Source organism: Dermochelys coriacea, chromosome 1 (genome assembly GCF_009764565.3).
Source record: "Dermochelys coriacea isolate rDerCor1 chromosome 1, rDerCor1.pri.v4, whole genome shotgun sequence".
NCBI classification, from domain to species: Eukaryota; Metazoa; Chordata; order Testudines; family Dermochelyidae; genus Dermochelys; species Dermochelys coriacea.
Window position 1 is genome coordinate 310,651,821 of NC_050068.2, and position 25,930 is coordinate 310,677,750.

Genomic DNA, 25,930 nt, shown 5'->3' on the forward strand with positions numbered 1-25,930 from the left:
GAAGAACCCACTCTATCACCTATTGGTATTGTGGTAGCTTCCTTTACCCTCGCCATGGCAGGTTAGAGATCCAGTGAGGTAAGTAAGGAGGTTAGGTCAAGATGTCACAACATAGTGGGTAGCAGGTGTCCAGTGTCAGTACTCACTACAGAGGGGATATGGTTCCCTGATAAACAGGAGCTGGAAGTGGATTTAAGGGAGGCATTCCCTAAGGTAAAAAGAAAAGGAGTACCTGTGGCACCTTAGAGACTAACAAATTTATTTGAGCATAAGCTTTCATGAGCAACAGCTCACTTCATCGGATGCATTCAGTCAAAAATACAGTGGGGCGATTTTATATACATAGAGAGCATGAAATAATGGGTGTTACCATACAGACTATAACAAGAGTGATCAGGTAAGGTGAGCTATTACCAGCAGGAGACCGGGGTGGTGGTGGGACCTTTTGTAATGATAATCAAGGTGGGCCATTTCCAGCAGTTGACAAGAACTTCTGAGGAACAGTGAGGGGGGGGAGAATAAACATGAGGAAATAGTTTTACTTTGTGTAATGACCCATCCAGTCCCAGTCTTTATTCAAGCCTACGTTAATTGTATCCAGTTTGCAAATTAGTTCCAATTCAGCAGTCTCCCATTGGAGTCTGTTTTTGAAGTTTTTTTTGTTGAAGAATTGCCACTTTTAGGTCTGTAATCAAGTGACCAAAATGACTGAAGTGTTCTCCGACTGGTTTTTGAATGTTATAATTCTTGACATCTGATTTGTGTCCATTTATTCTTTTATGTACAGACTGTCCAGTTTGGCCAATGTACATGGCAGAGGGGCATTGCTGGCACATGATGGCATAGATCACATTGGTAGATGTGCAGGTGAACGAGCCTCTGATAGTGTGGGTGATGTGATTAGGCCCTTGATGGTGTTCCCTGAATAGATATGTGGACACAGTTGGCAATGGGCTTTGTTGCAAGGATAGGTTCCTGGGTTAGTGGTTCTGTTGTGTGGTGTGTGGTTGCTGGTGAGTATTTGCTTCAGGTTGGGGGGCTGTATGTAAGCAAGGACTGGCCTGTCTCCCAAGATCTGTGAGAGTGATGGGTCGTCCTTCAGGATAGGTTGTAGATCCTTGATGATGCGTTGGAGAGGTTTTAGTTGGGGGCTGAAGGTGATGGCTAGTGGCATTCTGTTATTTTCTTTGTTGGGCCTGTCCTGTAGTAGGTAACTTCTGGGTACTCCTCTGCCTCTGTCAATCTGTTTCTTCACTTCAGCAGGTGGGTACTGTAGTTGTAAGAACGCTTGATAGAGATCTTGTAAGTGTTTGGCTCTGTCTGGGGGGTTGGAGCAAATGCGGTTGTATCGTAGAGCTTGGCTGTAGACAATGGATTGTGTGGTATGGTCTGGATGAAAGCTGGAGGCATCTAGTTAGGCATAGCGGTCAGTAGGTTTCCGGTATAGGATAGTGTTTATGTGACCATTGCTTATTAGCACCATAGTGTCCAGGAAGTGGATCTCTTGTGTGGACTGGTCCAGGCTGAGGTTGATGGTGGGGTGGAAATTGTTGAAATCATGGTGGAATTCCTCAAGGGCTTCTTTTCCATGGGTCCAGATGATGAAGATGTCATCAATGTAGTGCAAGTAGAGTAGGGGCATTAGGGGACGAGAGCTGAGTAGCTCTTAAGATTTCTGAACTACTGTACCTCTTTCAGGAGTCTGATTTTTCTTGCGTACCCCCAAGTTACACCTCACCTAAAATCTAGTTGCTTACAAAATCAAAAATACAAAAGTGACAGCACACCATTATTGCAAAATTGTTTACTTTCTCCTTTTTACCATATAATTACAAAATAAATAAACTGGAATATAAATATTGTACTTACATTTCAGGATAGCAGTATATAGAGCAGTATAAACAAGTCATTGTCTATATGAAATTTTAGTTTGTACTGACTTCGCTAGGGCTTTTTATGTAGCCTGTTGTAAAACTAGGCAAATATCTAGAGGAGTTGATGTACCCTTCTGGTAAGACCTCTGCGTACTCCAGGGGTACATGTAGCCCTGGTTGAGAACCACTGCCTTAAGGAAGCAGGTAAAAGGGGGGTTGGAGCTCCTAACATCTGGAACAGCAAGGAAAAAAACCCTTGTTTTTTCCACTCTCCCTTAACCATCATACAATGGGAGTGTGGTGGGATTCTAGTGATGGGCTGTGACCCGGTTCAGACAGAGGAGAGCTGACAGGAGCACTTCCAAATAGGTGGAAAAGATTAAAGGAAAGAAAGATGACCTGCACTGTATGATTTATTACCGGCTATTCTCAGATATGTTAAGTGAATAAAGTTGTTACCTAATTAAACCACATCCATTGCCTCTTATCTTTCTTACTGCGTGGCCACGACAAATGCACATTTTCACTTATTGGCTGTGTTAGTTCTCCAAGGTTTAAAATGAGTAAACTGGATTTTATCCTACCTTTTTCCTCATACACAGGCATGTTTACTTAATGCCACTCATTGTTAGCATGTTATTTTTATTATCAGGGAGACTGGGGGCCCTAACCAGTGCATGGTTGTATTGTGCTAGGTACTGTGCATATAAATAATAATAAAAAAACCCAGTCCATGTCCTGTGACAGGGTCGGGCCAGATGGCTATAGAAGAGTAATAGAAGGCAGATACATTAGCCCCAGGTTAAGTAGGTCCCTTTTCCCTGGGTAAGGTAACAGGGAAGGTTCCAGAATAATCAGGAACCTTTTGGAGACAATTAAGACAGGCTGATTAGAATACCTGCAGCCAACCAAGAAGCTGCTAGAATCAATTAAGGCAGGCTAATTAGGGCACCTGGGTTTTAAAAAGGAGTTCACTTCAGTTTGTGGTGTGCGTGTGAGGAGATGGGAGCAAGAGGCACTAGGAGCTGAGAGTGAGAACGCGGACTGTTGGAGGACTGAGGTGTACAAGCATTATCAGACACCAGGAGGAAGGTCCTATGGTGAGGATAAAGAAGGTGTTGGGAGGAGGACATGGGGAAGTAGCACAGGGAGTTGTAGCTGTCGCACAGCTGTTCCAGGAGGCACTCTAGTCAGCTGCATTCCACAGGGCCCTGGGCTGGAACCCGGAGTAGAGGGCGGGCCCGGGTTCCCCCCAAATTCTCCCAACTCTGGTCAGACACAGGAGTCATCAACCAAGATTGTGAATTCAGAAAAACGGCCAAGCTGAGGGCTGCCGTGAAGCTCCAAGGTGAGCAAATTCACCAATAAGCATAAGACCCACCAAGGTAGCGCAGGAGCTTTGTCACAGTCCCAAACAGTTTATAGTCTATGGTTATGTCTACACTACAGTTAGATACCCGAGGTGACTCGGGCTCCTGGGGCTTGAGGCTGTTTAATTGTGGTATAGACATTTGGGCTCAAGCTATAGCCTCCCACATCACAGGGTCTGAGAACCCAGACTCCAGCCCAAGCCCTAACCTCTACACCGCAATTAAACATCCCTTTAGCCGGAGCCCCATGAGCCCAAGTCAGCTGGCATGGGCCAGTCACGGGTTTTTAATTACAGCATAGACATACCCTTAAAGGCAAGACATAGCAGATGGATGAAACAAATTAGGGAGGGAGGACAAGACAACTTAACAACAACAAGAGCATGTTGTTCCAATAACTAGTGGTGTGCAGAGTTTCCAGACAAATTCGTAAGTAGCAGTAATATTAACTCGTCTCCTGGTGATCATCTAGCAGAGATATACAGTTATTTCAGCATAGACGAGTCAAACTGGGATACAAAGGAGAATAAAGTAGTGGCGCTATATGGATATTTTTCTGTGAGCTCTTCCGTGCATGATCAGTTATACTTGCATAAACCCACGGAAGGCAGTGAGGTTGAACAGGTGTCACTGAGAACATAATCTGAGGACAATGGGGCTGTACTAATAAAAGTGAAACTTGATTATTCTGCGATGATATACAAGAAGGAAAGAACTCATTTTGACTTCAAAGACAGGATTTTCAAAAGCATTCAACTTTTCATTGAAAGACAGTAAAAATGAATCACCACATTGCCATTTCTAGAGTTGTTTTTATCCCAGAGTAGAATCACATTTTAAACACAGTCCTTTGGTTAAGCAAAGTTCTGAAATCATCCTCAGTTCTGTTACTTCAGTTAAAAAAAGCTATGAAAACATGAAAATCACATAATTGCATCAAATTATTCTAAGAAAAGAAATGACATTTTCAGGTTTTTTTAATATTAACCTTGCTTAACCCATAGATCTTTTTCACATAAAGTCTGTTGTGGTTAAGCTAAGTGAGTCTGGATCTAAATTTATATCTCAGACTAATTATTTTGGAATGAATGAAGAATGACACTTTAATTAGTAATACTTCTCTTGGAAATTAAAATGGCAGTGGCATATTACTAAGGTCTCCAAGATCCCCCATGCCTCCTCACTAGCAATTACCGTAGGAAGCATTAAAAATCAAGCTCATAGCTATAATCTGTTCTCTGAGGATCTAGCAGCAGGATAAACACTTTTTGCTTCTTCCTTCCCTAGCAATTTTGCATTTAAACTCCTCATCATTATCCAATCAATCATTAATGTAATTTTAATGCATCATTTGTCATGAAGTTCAATTTTCCATTTTTAATGTAATGGATTTCAGTCAATTGATTTTTCAGAAACGTATAGAATGAAAATCACTTATACTAAGACAGAATTAACACATTAGCATATTCCTTAAATGTATCATTCTAGTATTTAGCACAACTTAAACCAGTGTGGCCACCAATACTTGTATGAAACGTGCAGAAATATTAATGTCAATGTATCCATACGCCACATCTTCTAAAGTAAATTAAAATCAAACCACACCATCTTGTGCTGTGGTACCATCAGAACCCACCAGACAAGCAGAGTGAGGCTAAATCAGTATTTGAAAGGGGGACCTCTACAGAATACCTGCAAGTTTCAGGAAGTGGAGTTAGCAGTTTAGTAGCAGACAATTTCATAACAATGGACCAGGCCTACCTGTGAAAGAGAGTGACCCTGCAAATGCTAAGCAAGAGTAAAGCACAGGAACAACAGGCATGTGCCTAGGGCCCCCACTCCTGGAGTCATACAAAGATATCAGAATCTCAGCTTTCATTGCGGACAATAAAAAATATGTCCCTAGCCCTCCGACTTGCCCTCTCCCCCCAAAAATAAGCTTGATTATGTGATCTGATTGTAACAGATACAGTTGTGTCTGCCCGAGTGTTTGGAGACCCTAAAACAGCAGTTCTGAGAGGTGTGAACTGCCCCCTTCATCTTAAGGGGTTAACTCTGAAGCATGCTCTGAAGCAAGCACAGTTGCCAACTTTCATGCAGAAAATAAGCACCCCGACTTTCACAATAAGCCAAAAATCAAGCTAATCCCATTTCAAAACAAGGCCAAAACAAGCCAATCCCTAAAAACCCCAACACTCTATGTGACTGGATCCCCCCGGCAAGCAATCTGGGACTGTGCTGGGCCCACTATGCATCCCTGACTCTCTTCCCCCTTGCCCTTTGTCCCTGCTTACTCCCCCTTGCCTCTGCTTGCCAGGAGCCAATCAAAAAAAGAAGCAACAAGCCACAAGCCAAACACTAGCCAACAAGCAACTCACAAACCAATTAAGCCAAAAACAAGCCCAATTTCTGCATTTTTTCGTGGGTTTTGCATGTCTGCTGTTAACACCGCTCCAGCAGAGGGCTGTGTGAGCAGGAGCCCTCATTGTCACGAGCCCAGTATAGTTCCACTAGGGTGGTGTTGGCAGGGATCCTCTTTACAGAGTTCTTTATTCAGGTAGTGATGGTGGCAGGGGAGGAGAGGTGGAGCTGAATCCTCTCTCTTCTGGGACAGACCCTCACCCACCAGAAGACAGTGAATGGGAGTTGTGATCAGGGGAGGTACCAGCCTGCCCAAAGAGAAGTGGTGGCAGCCCCCCATCTCTACCAGCCCAACAGCCAGTTCATATGGTCAGCCCTTATCACTAACACCTCATGGGAAAGTGGAACTATGGCAGTGGGCAGGCCTTGGGGGGCCCCCATGTGGGGCGTATGCCTAACCTCCAATTGTGTACATCTGACATTGAGTGAAGGCCTGATGAACTAATCACCTGTCACCAGAATTCTGAGTGTGCTTGTTACCCCTAACCAAAGTAAGTGAAGGAGGAACACTCTGTATGATGGAACTTCTGCTCTGAGAACTGGATATTCAAACATGTTTCAGGACAGTACTCAGGTTGCTCTGTTTATGAGCTAATGCTATTGGAAACCTCTGGACAGGACTTCTGAAACAGCCTGGTTAATTTTCCATGGATTAAGAAAATATAAAACCCTGAGAAATCCTGAGGGGGCTTTTTCATTGTTTAGTTTGGTTGCTCTATGTCTGTACTTTTCCTTCTTATTGCTGCAGATTACAGGTCTATTTGATGTAAAGATTTTTGAACATAAGACCATGATGTTTCTTGGATTTAACACACCCCAGAGTCTTGAGTTTGGTCTTTGCCTGATCATCTTTATGTTGATTTCCATTATTCGGAGAGAAATAAAAAAGCCATCTGAAAAGCAAACCTTCCTCTCTGATCCAATCTGTCTTAAGATGCACCAGGAACTTTGGCCTGAAGCTAATGGCAAACACTACCTACCACCCACTTGACTGTAAAAAAAGAATATTGCACTGAATCTATTTTATTGCCATTCCCTTCTCCTTCCCTTTCATGAGTATATCTTCTTATGTATGTGTTTGACTGAGGAAATTGACTTGACAAAACTAACACCTTTGTGAATAAAGCTGAGAATGTTTTGGCTTCAACCTAATTATCATGTGCATTATTTTTAAAAAGCATGGTTTAGGAAGAAAAGCTGATTTTTGCATTGCAATTTCTCCCTGAATGTTTAAGTAAATAAAGACAGAATTGTTGACATTACATCTCTTTATCCAGAGCCTGCTAAATTAGTTCACAGTGTTGGTGTCCTGTTGGACCCCCACAGTGTGATTGGGTGCTCAAATAGCCATGGTGAAAATTAAGCCTCCTTCTCTCTTTAGCTAGCCAGAAAAATGTAGCCCAAATTATCAGACTCAGAGCTGACTATGGCGAGCCATGAATTTATGACCTCGGAGCTTGATTATTATAACTTGCAGTTAAGGATAAGACTTCCTACCCCGAAAAAAGCTCCAAATGGTATAGAAAGTAGAAGCTTGAGGCTGTTAGATAACACAGGTCACTGTGAGCACATCACCCTAGTGCTCTGTTCTGAGCATTATCTCCGTTGAATACAGAGGCCACTTTAGTCAGAAGAACTACTTAGAGGGAAGGACTGAAAAAACCATGCATCAACTGCTGCTTTTTCTTTTTACTGCCTAGTCCCAAAGCCCCAATTTACTTACAATTCATAGTGCAGGGAAGTAATATATCCCTACTATTTATCTATTTTGTGTGGTGCTCAGATTCCATGGTGACAGGTGGTATAAAAGAACCTAGATAAATATAAATGAAGGATTGTGATTAACTAATATACAGAGCTGTTTTGCAGTTTAAAACAATATTATTTAGGAACTTTGAGATTGTTATGGTTGTCAGACAATTATGCATTTACCAAAGAATAGGGTGTGCTAGTTCTTTTTGCTTGATGTAACAGAATTCCAGTCATGTAAAATAATAGCACGTGTATATATAATATATAAAAAGTAATAATTATATTTATTAATAATAATAGCATCTGTCCATAATTCTGGGAGGGAAGGTGATAATGAAAGACTGCCATCTAGCCTCAAAGGTCAATTAGCATAGGAATCCCTAGTATATTCTTAAACTCTGCCCCTAGTTATTTTCAAAACTTTTAATAGAAGATTATTTGAAACGATACACAGATATGTATGAAGTGCCCATTATTGGATTTGTTCTTGCTCTGCAACAGCTTTTTGGGATATAAGGTAACCTCAAACTGAACATGGTATTCAAGATTAATACATAATTGTTTTATATAAACCCCAAATAATCTTTTCCATATTATTTTCTACACTACTCTTAACAAAACAATAACATTTTATTTGCAGTTCTAACCATAGTTGTGCACTGAACTATCCAGTTTTCCTGAGAAGCTTCAACTAGTTTACAAACTCCATGTGTAAGATTGGTTCTTCCAATGTATACTGCCAATACCCTTTTCTTGTGTATGTTGAATTTAACCTGCCATTGTGATGCCCAATTACTTAAATCTTTAATAATCTAAATAATTTTGTCATAGGCAATTTTTCTCACCTTTCTATACACCTGATCCTCTAGTTCATCAATATACAACACTAGTTGCTGTGCCCTGAGGCACTCTGTTATCATTGTACGGAGGAGTACCTATTAATTAAAAAGAAAATAAATGTATAAATAATGTTAAGATTACTAAAACTGACAAAAGCCAGAATATACAGTATTAACGTCAACTTTCAATGGTCCACTTACAACCTGGCATTAAAATAAGAACAGGTATTCAGGATGGAGTACAAAACATTACATTCAAATATTTTTAATTTTTGTTGGCTTATGTCATAACAAAGTATGTTTAAATACTTCTGAGTACTTAATTTCACTCTATAAAAGAGAAAATTCTGTGATGAAAGTTTTTAGATGTGTGCCATTGTCAATCACATCTCACCCACTCCACCAATAATATCAGCCTCAGTATACCATTTGCCTGCCTCACTGTAAAATGTCTCAGGGCCTTTTTGCATGTCACTCTCTATTCTAGTCATAGTAATACCTAGCTCTTACATAGCACTTTGCATCTGTACGTCTCAAAGTGCTTTATAAAGGTGGTAAATATCATTATCCCATTTTACAAATGGGGAAACTGAGGCACATAAGGGTGAAATGACTTACCCAACGTCACCTAGCCTGATATTCGCAGAGCTGGGGCTAGAATCCATATCTCCCAAATCCCAGTCCAATGTTCCAGCTACTAGGAAACACTACACTACCCAAGTCCTGGCCCACCAAGATATTACCTTCTCCTCATTCAAATCCCTTCTTAAGAACTTGCTTCTTCCTAGATGCCCACCAGGGAGTCTATAACAATAATAGTTATTCAGCCCAAATTCTGAACTACCGAGATGGGCACATCCTAAACTTAGTAAACATGTGATTGCAATGCTGTAGCTCTTATCTCTTCACCCCATCCCCCTTACTGCATACCCCTAAAATTAAACTAACCTTTTCAGGGCAAGGCCATGTGCCTTTAACACTGACCTAGAGAGACCTTCTCTAGCAGTGGAGATTCCTTCTCTCCTATGTTTTCCCAGTGCCTAGACCAGCTATTTGGGCTGGACATTGGCAGGCAGATTTCAGCTCAGGTGTTTATCACTGAATTTACATCTGTTTGGTGAAAACTTTTGCAGTTCTCTAGATAACACACTAGGATATGTTATGCAAGAAAATATCAGCAAAGGGTCCTGTGAAACTGAAAACTACAGCTATGGAAGTATGTATCTTTCAGGGCAACAGAAATAATCAATTAGCAACTTTATGTTAATAATCCTCCCCACAAGTTTTAGAAATGTCTCATGAGAAGATGCTGATCGGGACTAGCTCCATAATGAAAATGTATATCTTGAGAAACAAGCACAATATGTGCCATATTTTATTTTAGATAAACTTAGGGATTTAATCTTTCTGACGTTATTATGTGGAAATTTGAATGTCTGCCCAGAAGCAGTGTTATGAGATAAATATACAATGTGTCAGACAGATTATGCTAGGGGCATCAGAGGCTGTAAGTAACAACAGATTATTTATTAACTTTGTGAAATATTATATACAAATCTCAATACTTATCAGTGACAAGTGGTTTGGAGTCCTGGGAACATTAACAGACATTTATGGTAGTTATATTCAGTTTCACTGAGACCCATGAATTCTCAAAAACATCTTCAGATTCCCCGTAGCAACCCTTCTGCTTTACACAGAGTGGCAGTGTTTCTGGGGGAAAATAAATACAAACATCCATATCTGAATCTAGTAAGAAAGATCTGTTGCCGCTAATTTCAGAATACTTGTTAACAGTTTTCTTTTGAAAAATATCTTTCACAATCCCCAGGGTTTCCATGTGAGACTCACCCAATATTACTTACTAAAGAGGTAGAAACTCTATATAATTCATCTGGGAATAAGGATTTGTTTCAAAACATCTTCTCTATTATGTTTCAGGATGTACTGAGAGTCAACTTCAAACAGATTTTCAGCCAAAATTCAGATAATCTGCATCAGATGCATAATGTTTCAAAATCTATTCAAAACTGAATACTTAGGTAGCACCACTACTGCCCAATAGAACCTGGCATGGCTGGAAGCACTGAATGTTTCTTGTACCACACCCCACCCTTATACATTACCCCTTCTCCTCTGCCTCCCATCTCAGTGATAGAATACCCAGTTATTCCCTCTCACAGTTGTTCCTCTTCCAACTCTCTCCTCCTATGGTTAGACCAACTTCCTGCTCAGGACTGAACTTGGAACCAGGGCTGACTACAAGCTTGAGGTTGACTTATAGACTCTAGGACAGCTTCCTCTCTCAATTCTCTGACAGATCTGATTATCTTGCTTAACCATTTATGGCAATTGAATATCCAGAGTACGTGTCTAACCTTTCCACCATATGTTAATTAACTTCACTTTTTAGAAACCAGAAAAATCAATAATTTTGTATTAAAAAGTAATTATTTTCAGAATTATTAATTACCAAAATGTGTAAATAGAAAATGAGAATTACAACCATTAAATAGGAGTACTGATGGACTGAAATTCCAAAGCAAAATTAGAGAGACAGTCCGGAGTTTAATATTTTCATGCTGTCATAATGAAAGTAACAAGTTATCAATAAAATAGATTTTATTAATTGATCTTTAAATATTCATGGTAAATAGGCCCAATGGCCTGTGATGGGATGTTAGATGGGGTGGGATCTGAGTTACTACAGAGAATTCTTTCCTGGGTATCTGGCTGGTGAATCTTGCCCATATGCTCAGGGTTCAGCTGATCGCCATATTTGGGGTCGGGAAGGATTTTCCTCCAGGGAAGATAGGAATAGGCACTGGAGGTTTTCCGCCTTCCTCTGTAGCAAGGGGCATGGGTCACTTGCTGGAGGATTCTCTGCTCCTTGAAGTCTTTAAACCATGATTTGAGGACTTCAATAAGATCAGACATAGATGAGAGGTTTATTGCAGGAGTGGGTGGGTGAGATTCTGTGGTCTGCATTGTGCAGGAAAAAAAGATCAGATTAGATAATCATAATGGTCCCTTCTGACCTTAATATCTATGTATCTATGTAAATATAATTAGACATTTTATGTTTTGTTAGATTGCCCAACTATTGGAATTGGTTCTATTAATGATCTGTTGCAATAAATACAATATAATATGACCAAATCTTGTATCTATTATTCGGGTCTGGTCAAATATCCTGTCCAGATATTTGATGATTAAACAATATTATGAATAGTTTACTCAATTATAGTAGATACAAACTAACAATGTGCTTGACCTCTACTACCTCCTTATTGCTGGTCAGACATTCTACCTAAAATATACGAACAAGGGATTATTAGTCACTATTGGCTAGATTCTGATGCCCTTATTCCTACTGAATAGTATACCATATTCCATAAATAGTTCCATTGACTTGACTTTAATGGAACTATTAGTGAAGTAACATGCTATTCAGCATCAGTAAGGGCTCCACAATCTGGCCCTATAGCAACATAAAGCTCTATATAGTATGATGGGACGGGAGTGGAAGGTTGTGAAGGTCTCCTCCTCAATCCTTCCTCTTTTACCTCTTGCTCATCAGGGAGCTGAGAGAGGTTGGAGGCATGTCTTCTCCCACGACCAGAGCCCTTGATTGGGAATTGGTGGGGAAGTTGTGATTGGCGCTTTTCCTCTCTGCCCATTCACCTTTCCCTTGGGGGTTTATGCCCATGTCCTGAGCTGACATTTTCCAGTTCGGATGGAGCATTGGGCTGGGACTCACGAGACTTGGGTTTCTCCCTCCCTGGATTATTACATTGGGTGCATTTGATTTGTGCTGGATTTCCTGGACTGCTAAGGGCTTTTGGCCAATCATTTTTGGAGATTAAGAATGCACACCTTATTCCTAAAGTAGAGTGCCAGACAAGAGGTGTGAGCCTGGGAGTGCGACCCATAGTCCCAGAGCTATAAACAGCAACTGGTCTCTTCTCAGACCAAGTTGGCTTGGAAGCACGTTGGACCCAATAATTGGGTCCACTCTCAAGAGGCAGATGATGGTACAGTGGGATACTGGGCTAGGTTGTAACACCTAGTATGGATCAAGGAGTTGTAAAGGCCACTTAACTAGCTGACAGCTTGAATGAGCTTGGGAAGTTTCTGTTACAGGGTTAGGTGTGGATCTCAAAGATCAAGGGCAAGTGAAGCTCCTGCTCATCTGCACCCTTACCCCTCACATAGGGTGACAGAAGAATAGGGCTGCAGGGCCAATATTCAGTGCATTGGGATAGCTGGATAACCCCTTACTCCTTTGTATTTTTATTAAGGATGCCCTCTCACATTAGTGGAGGATATTGAAAATCTGCACTTGACAGTCCCCTGCCAGTTAGTTTTTTTGTGGGGAGTGGTAAGGAAGAGGATGATTTAACTCATAAATGTACTTAGATTGTGAGTTCTCTAGGGCAGGGACCATCTTTTTGTTCTACCTAGCATAATGGGGTCCTAGCCCATGACTGGGGCTCCTAGGCACTACAGTAATAAAAATAATAAATAGTAATTATAAATTTGAATTGGCTTTTTAGAATTTATGAACTTGTGGCCACATTTTTACCACATATTGTTGTTTCATGATTATTCCCACATGCGTCAGGATCAATACTTCTACCCCATTTCATCTGATGCTCAAAGTACATTACAAAAGGAAGATAAAGTATTACTAGGGGAACAGTTCAGAGAAATTGAGCAATGGAGAGGTTAAATGGCATGTCCAAGTCACAGACTAAGCCCTGGTCTACACTAGGCGTTGAGGTCGAATTTAGCAGCGTTAAATCGATTTAACCCTGCACCCATCCACATGACGAAGCCCTTTTTTTCAACTTAAAGGGCTCTTAAAATCTATTTCCTTACTCCACCCCCGACAAGAGGATTAGCACTGAAATCGGTTTTGCTGGGTTGAATTTGGGGTACTGTGGACACAATTAGATGGTATTGGCCTCCGGGAGCTATCCCAGAGTGCTCCATTCTGACCGCTCTAGACAGCACTCTCAACTCAGATGCACTGACCAGATAGACAGGAAAAGGCCTGCGAACTTTTGAATTTCAATTTCCTGTTTGACCAGTGTGGCAAGCTGCAGGTGACCATGCAGAGCTCATCAGCAGAGGTGACTATGCAGAGCTCATCAGCGGAGGTGACCATGATGGAGTCCCAAAATCGCAAAAGAGCTCCAGCATGGACCGAACGGGAGGTACGGGATCTGATCGCTGTATGGGGAGAGGAATCCGTGCTATCAGAACTACATTCCAGTTTTCGAAATGCCAAAACATTTGTGAAAATCTCCCAGGGCATGAAGGACAGAGGCCATAACAGGGACCCGAAGCAGTGCCACGTGAAACTTAAGGAGCTGAGGCAAGCCTACCAGAAAACCAGAGAGGCGAATGGCCGCTCCGGGTCAGAGCCCCAAACATGCCACTTCTATGATGAGCTGCATGCCATTTTAGGGGGTTCAGCCAACACTACCCCGGGCGTGTTGTTTGACGCCTTCAATGGAGATGGAGACAACACAGAAGCAGGTTTTGGGGACGAGGAAGACAATGAGGAGGAGGCTGTAGATAGCTCACAGCAAACAAGCGGAGAAACCGGTTTTCCCGACAGCCAGGAACTGTTTCTCACCCTGGACTTGGAGCCAGTACCCCCGAACCCTCCCAAGGCTGCCTCCCAGACCCACCAGGCGGAGAAGGGACCTCTGGTGAGTGTACTTTTTAAAATACTATACAAGGTTTAAAAGCCAGCATGTTTAATGATTAATTTGCCCTGGCATTCGTGGCTCTCCTGGATATACTCCCAAAGCCTTTGCAAAAGGTTTCTGGGGAGGGCAGCCTTATTCCATCCACCATGGTAGGACACTTTACCACTCCAGGCCAGTAGCACGTACTCGGGAATCATTGTAGAACAACGCATTGCAGTGTATGTTTGCTGGCGTTCAAACAACATCCATTCTTTATCTCTCTGTGTTATCCTCAGGAGAGTGATATCATTCATGGTCACCTGGTTGAAATAGGGTGCTTTTCTTAAGGGGACATTCAGAGGTGCCCTTTCCTGCTGGGCTGTTTGCCTATGGCTGAACAGAAATGTTCCCTGCTGTTAGCCACGCGGTGGGGGGAGGCAAAATGCGACCTTGTAACGAAAGCACATGTGCTATGTATGTAATGTTAACAGCAAGGTTTACCGTGAAAGAGTGTACCCATTGTTCTATAAAATGTGTCTTTTCAAATACCACTGTCCCTTTTTTTTCTCCACCAGCTTTGTGTGTTTCAAGGATCACAGGATCTTCTCCTTCCCGGAGGCTAGCGAAGATTAGAAGGCGAAAAAAACGCACTCGCGATGAAATGTTCTCTGAGCTCATGCTGTCCTCCCACACTGACAGAGCACAGACGAATGCATGGAGGCAGACAATATCAGAGTGCAGGAAAGCACAAAATGACCGGGAGGAGAGGTGGCGGGCTGAGGAGAGTAAGTGGCGGGCTGAAGAGAGGGCTGAAGTTGAAAGGTGGCGGCAGCATCATGAGAGGAGGCAGGATTCAATGCTGAGGCTGCTGGAGGATCAAATTAATATGCTCCAGCGTATGGTTGAGCTGCAGGAAAGGCAGCAGAAGCACAGACCACTGCTACAGCCCCTGTGTAACCAACCGCCATCCTCCCAAGTTCCATAGCCTCCTCACCCAGACGCCCAAGAATGCGGTGCGGGGCCTCCGGCCACCCAGACACTCCACCCCAGAGGATTGCCCAAGTAACAGAAGGCTGGCATTCAATAAGTTTTAAACTTTTAAAGTGCTGTGTGGCCTTGTCCTTCCCTCCTCCACCACCCCTCCTGGGCTACCTTGGTAATTATCCCCCTATTTGTGTGATGAATTAATAAAGAATGTATGAATGTGAAGCAACAATGACTTTATTGCCTCTGCAAGCGGTGATCGAAGGGAGGTGGGGAGGGTGGTTAGCTTACAGGGAAGTAGAGTGAACCAAGGGGCGTGGGATTTCATCAAGGAGAAACAAACAGAACTTTCATACAGTAGCTTGGCCAGTCATGAAACTGGTTTTCAAAGCTTCTCTGATGCACACTGCACCCTCCTGTGCTCTTCTAACTGTCCTGGTGTCCTGTGTGTAACCAGCAGCCAGGCGATTTGCCTCAACCTCCCACCCCGCCATAAACGTCTCCCCCTTACTCTCACAGATATTGTGGAGCGCACAGCAAGCAGTAATAACAGTGGGAATATTTTTCAGTGTAGCAGCCGTGTTAGTCTGTATTCGCAAAAAGAAAAGGAGTACTTGTGGCACCTTAGAGACTAACAAATTTATTAGAGCATAAGCTTTCATGAGCTACAGCTCACTTCATCGGATGCATATTGATGAAGTGAGCTGTAGCTCACGAAAGCTTATGCTCTAATAAATTTGTTAGTCTCTAAGGTGCCACAAGTACTCCTTTTCTTAGTGGGAATATTGGTTTTGCTGAGGTCTAACCGAGTCAGTAAACTGCACCAGCACGCTTTTAAATGTCCAAATGCACATTCTACCACCATTCTGCACTTGCTCAGCCTGTAGCTGAACAGCTCCTGACTACTCTCCAGGCTGCCTATGTATGGCTTCATGAGCCATGGCATTAAGGGGTAGGCTGGGTCCCCAAGGATAACTATAGGCATTTCAACATCCCCAATGGTTATTTTCTGGTCTGGGAAGAAAGTCCCTTCCTGCAGCTTTTGAAACAGACCAGAGTTCCTGAAGATGCAAGCGTCATGTACCTTTCCTGGCCATCCCACGTTGATGTTGGTGAAACGTCCCTTGTGATCCACCAGTGCTTGTAGCACTACTGAAAAGTACCCCTTGCGGTTTATGTATTCGCTGGCTTGGTGCTCCAGTGCCAAAATAGGGATATGGGTTCCGTCTATGGCCCCACCACAGTTAGGGAATCCCATTGCAGCAAAGACATCTACTATGACCTGCACATTTCCCAGGGTTACTACCCTTGATATCAGCTGATCTTTGATTGCATTGGCTACTTGCATCACAGCAGCCCCCACAGTAGATTTGCCCACTCCTAATTGATTCCCGACTGACCGGTAGCTGTCTGGCATTGCAAGCTTCCACAGGGCTATTGCCACTCGCTTCTCAACTGTGAGGGCTGCTCTCATCTTGGTATTCTTGCACCTCAGGGCAGGGGAAAGCAAGTCAAAGTTCCATGAAAGTGCCCTTACGTATGCAAAAGTTTCGCAGCCCACTGGGAATCGTCCCAGACCTGCAACACTATGTGGTCCCACCAGTCTGTGCTTGTTTCCCGAGCCCAGAATCGGCGTTCCACCGCATGAACCTGCCCCATTAGCACTATGATGCCCACATTGGCAGGGCCTGTGCTTTGAGAGAAGTCTGTGTCCATGTCCTCATCACTCTCGTCACCGCGCTGACGTCGCCTACTCGCCCGGTTTCGCTTTGCCAGGTTCTGGTGCTGCATATACTGCTGGATAATGCGTGTGGTGTTTAATGTGCTCCTAATTGCCAAAGTGATCTGAGCGGGCTCCATGCTTGCCGTGGTATAGCGTCTGCACAGAAAAAAGGCACGGAACGATTGTCTGCTGTTGCCCTGACGGAGGGAGGGGCGACTGACAACATGGCTTACAGGGTTGGCTTATAGGGAATTAAAATCAACGAAGGGGGTGGCTTTGCGAGAAACTGAATGGCCGCCTCAAGGATAGAACTCAAAACCTCAAGGATAGAACTCAAAACTGGGTTTAGCAGGCCGTCGATTTCACAGAGGGAGGTAGGAGAAAATGAATACAAAACAAATCTGGTCTATTTCTTGTTTTGAGCCACTTCATCTATCTTTATACATCATGCTGGCAGCAGACTGTGCAGTATGACCGCTAGCCATAGTCACCTCCTGGGTGCTTGGCAGAAGACGGTGCAGTATGACTACTGGCCATCCTCTTCTGCTGGCTGCAAATTAAAAGACAGTGCACTGCCGGTAGGACTCAATCACCATGAGACGAAACAAGGGAAATGACCTGGCGGAGTCACTCGCATGTTTGCCCAGGCGCCCGGTTAAAAGAGCACCCAGGACTACGTCAACAACGGCTACCAGTCATACTGCACTGTCTGCTGCCAAAAGGCAATAAACTGCTGCTGTGTAGCAATGTAGTACCATGCCTGCCAGCACCCAGGAGACATATGGGAATGGTTAGCTGAGTGGGCTCCATGCTTGCCGTGGTATGGCGTCTGCACAGGTAACTCAAGAAAAAAGGTGCAAAACGATTGTTTGCCCTTGCTTTTACGGAGGGAGGAAGGGAACGGGGGCCTGACGATATGTACCCAGAACCACCCGCGACAATGTTTTAGCCCCATCAGGCACTGGGATTTCTACCCAGAATTCAAATGGGTGGTGGAGACTGCGGGAACTGTGGGATAGCTTGGGAAGTCGACTGTTGCCTCAGTACAGTGGACACAGTCCGCCGACTACATGCACTTAGAGCATCTGTGTGGGGACACACACACTCGACTGTATAAAAACGCTTTCTACAAAACTGACTTCTATAAATTCGACCTAATTTCGTATTGTAGACATACCCTAAGTCAGCCAACAGCAGAGACTGGAACTGAACTCAGGTTCCAGTAGTCAGTCTAACTTCTAGATTTATACATACATACAAATAAATAAATAGATAGACAGAGCCTGCCTTTGATTTTTGTAAATTGTGGTAATTTTAAAATATCAATAACTACCATTCTTAATCCATTGCTCCTATACAAGGATAATTTTTTTAAAAAAATCAAACTGCTACAAAAATCAAGTACTATGCCTGCTACTATAGAGTTCAACCCAGAACAAAAACAGAACCTAATGTACAGATTGGAAGTTAGCAGTGAACATAACTTGCTGATTTGTTAAAAGTGAATCTTATTATCATAACCCAGACAGTATTTTTATGTCAATTAATTGAAATTCTACTATATAATTTGCATTTTTAAAGACTGAGTAAAAATGATTTATTTTATCATTGCATATAAATTGCTTACATAACCAAATGCTATTTTAACTATACATGATCAACAGTAATGCCAGTGAGAGGAAAAAAGTATCAGAAAGACACCATAATAAGGAAAGTGAAATTCCCAAAAACCTCATAGTGGCCTGGGGTAAAATTTTCATATGCATTTAAGACCCTGTGGTTGTGCGTAGGGTATGTGTAGCTAGATGCTGCAGTGAAAGGCAGGCTGTGTGCATACTCATTGCAGTGTGTAGATTACATGTAGCAATGAAAGGTTCTGGCAGGGGTGCAGCAGGGAACTGCTGGAACCTTTCCCCAATGCTAGAGCCTTTCACTGCAGTGAGGGACATTCTCTGGCAGTGGGGAGGCAACGGGGAAAGGCTCTGGCTGTACAACACTACACTGCTAAAAATAGCAGTGTAGACATGGGAGGCACTGCCTGGGTATCTAGAGAGCCATGTGGGATATATAATCTAGGGTTCAGGCTTGTACAGCACTCTACTCGCCTAAGCACTGCCTCACTGCCTGCACTAGTCTTACTACCAGAGCTAGCTGGGCATGCAGTGTCTGTACATTGTATACTGCCATAATATAGACCTATCTAAGTGACTTAGGAGGCTAAGTCCCATTTTCACAGGTTACTTAAGAAGATAGGAAACAAAGTTTTATTGAAAGTTAATGAAACATAGGCTCCCAGGTCACTTAAGTACGCAAGGTTTGAATTATTGTTTCAAAACTTGTGACTTAGCCAGCAGAAATGGTACCGAAGCCCATATCCTGATTCTTGCACACTTGCCTAAAAGCATCTAAATGGGGGTTAAATTTGATTACATATTTTCTTTATATTTGATTTGTTTGAAGATTTTCGAAGTCAGGAGGGAGAACTGACAAAGATGGATACTGAATGGTTCTTTTTCCTCAGTTTGACCAGAGAATTTTCATATCTCCCCCCTCCCGCCCGCCTGAAATAATGTTAAGCTTGTTTATTAGTGAGAAATGTATTCCCAGTAGCATAGTGGAAAAATAATCTTTGCAACTGAATGGAGAATTAAACGGATTGAATGTCAGGTACATTATAATAGCTTCTAAAGTGTTAGAAGGGGTATTGAAGATCCTGGATGCAAAAGATTTTGTGTTGCTGTAGTCATGTTTAAAACTACTACACAACTTCTGGTTCCTAAGAGAGGAATTTTTGCTGACTGTCTTTGCTCACCTGGAAATTGAATTCTATTTATTTTATCATTTGCCTTTGGGTAGGCAACTTTGTTTGTATAAACAGATGATTCAACAACTGTAATTCTACTTTACCCCTATTCGTCATAGCCAAGAGAATGTCCTGAAACTTTGGGTTTAAATTAATCATGTCTCATTACGTGATATGAAGTAATACACGTCTCTATTTGGGTTTGTGGATACAGATCATATGGTGCTGAGAATGGGTCAAGAAGGCGTATCAGTGTTGTTTCTATTTGATTTCAGAATGAGTAGCCAAACTCTTAAAATGGATTCATTTGAGTGGTTTCATTTTGCAGCAGTCTCAAACCAGTTACATTGGGAATAATTCTTGTGTTCAGATCACCCAGCTGGACTTCAAGTTACCCAGATGATTGTATTTCTGCTCATTCCACTGGCCTGCTAGGACCTAGGTGACCTTCGGTAAGCACTATATAAGCGATAGGTATTATTATATTATTAAAAAGAAAAGGAGTACTTGTGGCACCTTAGAGACTAACAAATTTATTAGAGCATAAGCTTTCGTGAGCTACAGCTCACTTCATCGGATGCATCCGATGAAGTGAGCTGTAGCTCACGAAAGCTTATGCTCTAATAAATTTGTTAGTCTCTAAGGTGCCACAAGTACTCCTTTTCTTTTTGAGAATACAGACTAACACGGCTGCTACTCTGAAACCTATTATATTATTATTATTGTTGTTCGGAGAAACTTCAACATCCATGAGGCTTTTCTGGGTTGACTTATGATCTGACTGGGAGCCATGACAACCATCGTCCCATATTTCTTTTTCTTCACACCAACATCTGCAAAGAAATCAGGAGACCTCAGATCTATTCTCAGCTCTGCCACTGACTTACTGTGTGTCAGTCACCTCTGTGCCTCAGTGTCCCCATCTGTAAAACACAGATAATCATATTACCTTCCTTTGCAAAGTACATGTATATCTGTGATCAAAAAGCACCATCAAAGGGTACAATAAAATTACTTACCTTTTAATTCTACTTGTTATGAGATTTTCATCCCTGGTCTTAGTTCCTTGGAGTGAGATTGGCAGATTTCCCCTAGCTTTTAACATTTTTTGATCCTTCATGGCAGCAGTAGTATGTGTGTGCATGTGAAAGAGAACCATATCTTGTACTAGAACTCAGGTGCTACCGTTGCTGAGCATAACGGTTGCACTCCAAATTTTTCAGTCAGTTCTAACTGCATGGGAGAGACAGCTCTGTCAAAAGGTTAACAAATTCAAGATGACCCTCATAAGGTTCAAAAATGCCTCAGAAAATAATGAAAAACAAGGTGCAAGAGAAAATACACCTCCAGAAAGGCAACATCCAAAACACAGAAGAGGTGGGCCGGTGAGTGACAATTCTGAAAGCTATGTTCAGAGAAGCAGAATGATAGGGTAAGTAATGCTCTGAAGATATCTTCTGTCTAGAATTCTTACTACTGAAGAGTATAAATTTTAAAAGGTGTCCCAAAAGAAAAATGAGAACAAAGATGCAACAAGCCGCAACAATATGGCCAATGCTAATAACATGAAAAGTGAGAGAGTTTTACACACACAGTTTTTATATATAATTACACACATACAAACACAGAGGACAAAGAAACCTCTTTAAAATTCAGCATTAAGAACAACAATCAAAAGTCTGTAGAATGAGAGAGGAATCCAGGAAAAAAATCAAGACCGACATGGGAGAATTGATAAGGGACTTCTCAAGAAAAAGCAAAACAAAACATTTAGGGGATGAAAGTTTTGTCTCCTGTATCTTGGAAACAAATTCTGGAGTGCTGAGACAGAAATGCAATATCCAATCCAAGCAATAATGCTTTTTAAACATAATGCTGTTTGGGTTTTGCTTTTTTAGATTTGTTTTTATTCTTTTTCCTTTTAGATGAAACTACTGAATATTATTTGTTCTGCATTTATTTCTTGAACAAGTTATTTGAAAAAACTTCACTGTTCCTATTTTCATTTTGACAGCGACAGAGCAATACCTTCTATTAGCCACTAGGCTATGCTAAAAGATAAGTCAACTGATCCAAAGTATTTCCCTTGTAAAAATCCAAATTACAAATCCATCTATTCAGTCATGTAATGATGTACATTAAAAGAAAACGTATTAGACAGGGGAAAACTACTAACATTATTAAGCAAAGTAAAACAAATAGGACTGACTTGTCTGCCTCCTGTAGTTCACAACCCCACACAATGAAGTGATGAGTTAGAAAGGGAAAGACCAAATTGGCACACATTGTTTCTTCAGTGTAATCTCTTTTCTAATTTAGCTATCATATCTTCATATGGCTACACAGCTTTCGAAATAGGCTTTTTAACATGATACGTTTCAGCTCAGGAGTTTTTGGAAAATCTAAAATCATAATGGAAACATTTTAATAGAAATTGTAATAAAAGTAAAACTGCAGCAAAATACGAACTCACTACTTTGCAATGCTGGGACAACACTTTATCTAGCAGGCTCTACAACCTTTGGCAAGCAGAATGTTGATACATTCCATGAATACAAAATACAGATTCTTAGTGACAGGAAAAAAGAATTTTAAAAAATTCATAACTTACTAGTATCTGGAGTTCTTCAAGAAGACTGCCTCACAAATCCACATTGCTAAGTTGCATTCACCTCAGACTGTACAGAACCTTCTGGCTAGTAACATTTGTTAGGGCCAGGCACACATGTGCGTGTGGCATCAAATGCTTGGATTTAGTGTGTAAAAAAAAGGGGGGGGGGATTTAAATACCCTTCGGTTTCTTTCACTCTTTGAAATATCCATTCAGGAAAGACTTTAAAAAAAAAAAAGAGTCCAAAGGCTAAGCTTATTACAAGCTTATATCACTGTCATTTATTCTTTTCAACCTATTACAGAGGGTTTCATAGATGAACCACTGTGTGTTTTCTCAAACAAGTTCTTTACAAACTTTATTAACTGGTGTAACACTATAACACAGCTTTTTGATGGTACCAACGTAAACACTAGTATAAAAAATATGTAGCTGACAACAGTCATTGGGTTTTTGTGAGTCAAAAGCATCAGAGTTGCAGATAATTGAAAATGAAATCCACAGCAATCCTGAGACTTGAGCATTTTGATTAAGTTTTATTGTAAAAAATATCAATTCATATAAACAAAACTATTCAAAGTTTATAACATTGTTAGGAGTATCACTTTGTATCATGACTACGACTACCCAGTAAAAGAGCAAGATTTTGAACACATTGCAGTCTAAAATATTGATTACTTAATTTCTTAATGTGTTATAATTTAAACGGGAGCAAGTGTGGAATGAGACGCTACCCATCAAATATAAATGCAAGATATGCACAATGGACTGGAATGGACTTTGAAGCATTTCATCATATCCCCTTTATTAGTCAAGGGAACCAAAGCTGAACAAAGTCAGAAACTGTTCCATTCCCAGGGAAGTCTTCACAACTTGCTCAGGGAACAAGTGATTGTAAACCAGAGATCAACCTGGGCCATGGCAATGCCTTGATGCCTCCAACAGTCTTGATTTGTTCCTGCTAAATTCACCAAAAATGGAATCCCCATATCTATTACTGTCATTAGAATCTATTTACTCAACTGTTAAATTAGTATGCATAAAATGTATCAAACTGGTTAGGAGAGGTATACTAAAGCTTGTCTGAAAGTGTTTTGAGATCATCAGTTGAAATGCACTACATAAAACGTATAATGCACTTATCTCCAATAAATCCGACATGAATCTTATATATTTGGTAGTTAGAATCTAAGTTAACTAGCTCAAAGATTGGTCAGGGATAACAAGCGAGAGACAACTGCAATAAAATAAATTGATTTTCCATCTCCAGTTCTCGTTCTTTTATACTACAAACAAGAAAACTATGTTAAGAGAACCTCATTAAAGTTGTAAAGTCAAGCACCCAAAAGTTAGGAAATGCCACAGTTGAGGTTGCCTGTGCAACCTTAATTTGGCCCCTTTCATAGAATCACAGAACTGGAAGTGACCTCAAGAGGTCATCTAGTCCATCCCCTACACTCAAGGCAGCACTAAGTATTATCTAGACCATCCCTGATAGGTGTTTGTCCAACTTTCTCTTAAAAATCCCCAATGGTGGAGATTACACCATCTCCCAAGGCAATTTATTCCAGTGCTTAACCACTCTGACAGTTAGGAAGTTTTTCCTAATGTCCAACCTAAACCGCCCTTGCTGCAATTTAACCCCATTGCTTCTTGTCCTATCCTCAGAGGTTAAGAAGAACAATTTTTCTCTATCCTCCTTGTAAAAACCTTTTATGTACTTGAAAAGTGTTATGTCCCCTGTTAGCCCTGGTCTACACTACAGGGTTAGGTCGAATTTAGCAACGTTAGGTTGATTTTATAATGAATGCGTCTACACAAGCAACCCTGTTCCGTTGACCAAAAGGGCTCTTAAAATTGACTTCTGTACTCCTCCTCGGCGAGGGGAGTAGCGCTAAAATCGACCTTGCTGGGTCGAATTTGGGGTAGTGTGGATGCAAATCAATGTTATTGGCCTCCGCGAGCTATCCCAGAGTGCTCCAATGTGACCGCTCTGGACAGCACTCTCAACTCTGATGCACTAGCCAGGTACACAGGAAAAGCCCCGGGAACTTTTGAATTTCATTCCCTGTTTGGCCAGTGTGGCCAGCTCAGCAGCACAGGTGACCATGCAGTCCCCCTAGAATCGCAAACAAGCTCCAGCATGGAGCAAACGAGAGACACTGGATCTGATTGCTATATGGGAAGAAGAATCTGTGCAGGCAGAACTCCGATCAAAAAGAAGAAATACTAATATATATGCCAAGATCGCACAGAGCATGATGGACAGAGACTACGACAGACACACATCAGTGCCACATGAAAGTCAAGGAGCTCAGGCAAGCCTACCAAAAGACAAAGGAGGCAAACGGTGGCTCTGGGTCAGAGCCCCATACATGCTGCTTCTATGACCAGCTGCATGGCATTCTAGGGGGGGACCTTATCACTACCCCACCACTGTCCATGGACATCTGCAAGGGGGGAGTCTCACACAACATGGAGGAGGATTTTGTGGATGAGGAGGAGGAGAATGCACAGCAGGCAAGTGGTGAATCTGTTTTCCCAGGCAGCCAGGACCTCTTCATCACCCTGGAGCCAATACCCTCCCAAGGCGGGATCCCCAACCCTGAAGGCAGAGAAGGCACCTTTGGTGAATGCACATTTGTAACTAAACACAATTGCTTTTAACCCCTGTAGTGTAATGTTTGATTTGCCTTGAAGAATTGGGATGCATTCGCAGCCAGTACAGCTATTGGCAAAGTTTGTTAATGTGTCTGGGGATGGAGCGGGAATCCTCCAGGAACATCTCCATGAAGCTCTCCTGGAGGTACTCTGAAAGCCTTTGCAGAAGATTTCTGGGGAAGGCTGCCTTATTTCGTCCTCCATGGTAGGACACTTTACCATGCCAAGCCAGTAGCAAGTAGTCTGGAATCATTGTAGCACAAAGCATGGCAGCGAATAGTCCTGGGTTTTGGTTGCATTCGAACAACATTAGGGCTATGTCTTCCTGTGTTAGCCTCAGGAGAGTGATATCATTCATGGTCACCTGGTTGAAATAGGGGAATTTTTGCAAGGGAACAGTAAAAGGACCCCGGTCATGCTGGGCTGTTTGCGCTTGGCTAAAAGGGATCATCCCTGAGAATAGCCATTCAGTGCGGAGAGGGGTGACGGGATCATCCCAAATAGCCACGCAGAGGGGCGGGGGGGATATGTGTGCTGCACATCCACCCAAAAACCGCAGCCCCTCCTTCTAAATGGCAAACCCAACCGTCATTGCTTGCTATGGGAAAGGACGGTGCTGCAGTTTAAGAACATTCCCACATGTTACGAAGGCATTAGAAGCCAAACCCGCATACCCTTTGGCTTACCTTGGCTGCCTGGAAACCAAATTCTGTTGCCCAGCCATGTGTGATGTGTCATCATACTGGCAGGTGCTCAATATAAAATGCAAAATGCAACCTTGTACCTAAAGCACATGTGCTGTCTGCTGTGAATCGCTTGATTCACTGTGAAAGAGTCTCCCTTTTGTTCTCAGAAGTGCATCATCTTAAATTTTACTCTCCTTTTTTATCCCCTGTGCAGGTGCAAATGTTTCTATGCTCCCCCTATCATCTCCGTCCCTGAGGTTATTGCAGATTAGAAGGCAAAAAAACGCACTCGTGATGACATGTTTTCCGACCTCATGTAGTCTTCCTGCATTGATAGGGCACAGCTGAATGCATGGAGGCATTCAGTGGCAGAGACCAGGAAAGCATTAAGTGAGTGCGATGAGAAGAGGCAGGATGCAATGCTGAGGCTAATGGGGGAGCAAATGGACATGCTCAGGTGTCTGATAAAGCTGCAGGAAAGCCAACAAGAGCACAGATCGCCGCTGT

At 42.1% G+C, this 25,930-nt stretch overlaps 1 protein-coding gene and 1 long non-coding RNA gene across 27 annotated transcripts in view; one reads left to right on the forward strand and one right to left on the reverse strand.

The window, feature by feature from the left end:
• The window catches only part of CADPS2 (calcium dependent secretion activator 2), a 592,957-nt gene that overhangs the window by 240,776 nt on the left and 326,251 nt on the right, over positions 1-25,930 (reverse strand). The window lies entirely within an intron of this gene.
• On the forward strand, positions 1,893-18,447 carry LOC122456449. Its single transcript, XR_006275385.1, has 4 exons — positions 1,893-2,035; positions 6,914-6,917; positions 16,078-16,082; positions 18,434-18,447. It is a non-coding gene; the product is annotated as an uncharacterized LOC122456449 (long non-coding RNA).